This window comes from Felis catus, chromosome B4 (assembly GCF_018350175.1).
Source record: "Felis catus isolate Fca126 chromosome B4, F.catus_Fca126_mat1.0, whole genome shotgun sequence".
NCBI lineage: Eukaryota > Metazoa > Chordata > Mammalia > Carnivora > Felidae > Felis > Felis catus.
Window position 1 is genome coordinate 68,266,240 of NC_058374.1, and position 2,768 is coordinate 68,269,007.

At 45.2% G+C, this 2,768-nt stretch overlaps 1 non-coding gene across 1 annotated transcript; it reads left to right on the top strand.

Moving 5' to 3' along the window:
- The first annotated feature begins 1,212 nt into the window (after positions 1–1,212).
- Positions 1,213–1,427, top strand: LOC111561622. The gene has a single exon (XR_002744246.2). It is a non-coding gene; the product is annotated as a small nucleolar RNA U3 (small nucleolar RNA).
- The last annotated feature ends 1,341 nt before the right edge of the window (positions 1,428–2,768 follow it).

Sequence of the window (2,768 nt, forward strand, 5' to 3'; positions counted from 1 at the left end):
GGACAGAGAGAGACAGAGCATGAACGGGGGAGGGGCAGAGAGAGAGGGAGGCACAGAATCGGAAACAGGCTCCAGGCTCTGAGCCATCAGCCCAGAGCCTGACGCGGGGCTCGAACTCCCGGACCGCGAGATCGTGACCTGGCTGAAGTCGGACGCTTAACCGACTGCGCCACCCAGGCGCCCCGGTCTGTTTTTGGTTTAATTGAGTAGCTTTCCAGCTCTTCCTTTTTTCCCTTTGGTGTGAAGCTTATGTTTACTCTAACTTTAGGGAAATTTAGTCTGTGTAGGGGCCTGAAAGTTTGGATACATATCCAGAAATTATGGGGCTCTTTCAATTATTTGAAGGGATTAGGAAATGACCACCACTAGGAAGTGAAACACCAGAGTTGTTTCATAGAAAAATGTCAGAAAGATTTTCTTCGATGTACTGTATCAATGGGGTGCTGATTCTCAGGAGCCCACCAACTTCCCAAGAAGTAAAACCAGGCAGCCTGCTCTGGAGAGTCCAGATGGACAACTCTACAAGACATTGTATCCAGAGGGAGCTGTCAGTCTGGACTCTGTGAGTGCTCACCAACAGTGTTCACTGATCATATGTATGGCTTGTCATAGGGGCGCCTGAGTGGCTCAGTCGGTTGAACCTCCGAGTTCGGCTTAGATCGTGATCTCGCGGTTTGCGGGTTCCAGCCCCACGTCGGGCTCTGTGCTGATGGCTCAGAACCTGGAGCCTGCTTTGGATTCTGTGTCTCCTGCTCTTTCTGCCCCTCCCCCATTCATGCTCGTCTGTCTATCAAAAGTAAATAAAATGTTTAAAAAAATGTATATGGCCTGTCATGGATATTAAAAAAAAGAATCACATGTCACAATTTTTATTAATTAGTATAAAATATCTGTTGAGCACATACCATGTGCCATGGACCATGCTAGCACTGGGAAGATAGTAGTGAATAAGACAGCCAATGTTCTTGTCCTCATGGAGCCTACATTCTACAGGGAGAGAAAGAAGATACACAGACAAACATTTAAATACCAAATATTATTTCTCACAGTGAAGTGCTATGAAGGAAAAATAATCGTGTGATATGACAGAGAATCTGAATTAGGGGATACATGTTGGGAGTGTTACAGGAGTCTTTTGTGAGAGGTGACACTTAAGATTAGACTTGAAAAACCATAGAAAGCCAATCATATGGAGAACCAGGAGAGGAGTATTAGAAAAAAAGCAGGAATCATTTCTATAGTTTGTTACTAGAGAAGTTTCTCTGAATGTAGAGTGCCTGAAACCACGGGGTGGGGGTGGGGGGGTGCAGTGTTCTCTCCTGAGCGTGAAGTTGGCTGTAAGTGTTGTTCCTGCCACTGTCTATTGCCATTGATGATTGTTCTTGTCCTCCGTGGGAATAAGAGGGAGAGGATGCAGTCTGGGTGGAAAAGAAAGAAAGAAAGGAACAACAAACTGAGTTTGGTTTGAGATGAGGCCAGAGAAATAGGGAGGAACCAGACCGTTTGTAATGGGAAAGTTGGACATTCAAACTCTAATGCAAGGTCTCTGTAAAGTATCTGATGGGCAGGTGATCTAAACTGATTCCTGCTTTTAAATGATTACTCTGGATGATTTGACAAATAGCTGGGAATGGAAGGTGAGAGACCAATGATCAGGTTAGTGCACCAGTCGTAGAAGAAGGGAATGGTAGCTTCAGTCAGAGTGGCAGCACTGTGATACATTAGAATATGATTGGGAGGATGGTTAATGGATATTAATCAATAGAGGGTCACCTTGGTGGCTCAGTTGGTTTAGTGTCAAACTTCGGCTCACGTCATGATCTCATGATTCCTGAGTTCGTGTCAGGCTATGTGTTGTCAGTGCAGAGCCTGCTTTGGATCCTCTGTCCCCCTCTCACTCTGCCCCTCTCCCACTTGGACTCTCTCAAAAATAAATAAACATTTTTTTTTTTTTTTTTTGGGACAGAGAGAGACAGAGCATGAACGGGGGAGGGGAAGAGAGAGAGGGAGACACAGAATCGGAAACAGGCTCCAGGCTCTGAGCCATCAGCCCAGAACCCGACGCGGGGCTCGAACTCACGGACCGCGAGATCGTGACCTGGCTGAAGTCGGACGCTTAACCGACTGCGCCACCCAGGTGCCCCAATAAACATTTTTTTAAAAAAGAAGTTATTAAATAAGTTAAATCAGTTAGTGAGGGAAAGGGGAGAATGGAGGATGACTTCTACATTTTGGAACTGATCATCTGATTGAATGTTGGGAAAAGAATCTAAACAAATTGGCATTTAATGTTGCAGCATTTGTTGCTGATACACTGTAGCGTGGTCACAGAAGGAGAAAGGAGGAATGAGAAAAAGCTAAACGGGATCGGTGGGAAGTTTCCATTTTCTTCTGTTGCACCTGCTCAAATTTACAGTTGAATTTCACCGTGTTGTCAGGATTCAGCTGATGGCCCAGGGGCAGTTGCTACTGCTGTAACATGCCCAGTCACGTCATCACCAAGTCTTCTCTGAGAAGTAACAGGTAAGATGAGGCTTGAAAAATCATAGAAATCTCATCACAGAAGAACCAAGAGAAGAACCTTTTAGAAAAAAGAAACAGCACTGAGTTTGGCATTCGAGGTCAATCAAGGCCATTGTGGGCTGGGGCATAGTGAGCAAAGAGCTGAGTGGTTTGAGATAAAGTCAGAGAGGTAGGCAGGAGCCAGACCATTTGTAATGGAAAAAGAGTTGGACATTCAAAATTGCAATGCGAGGCCATTATGGAAT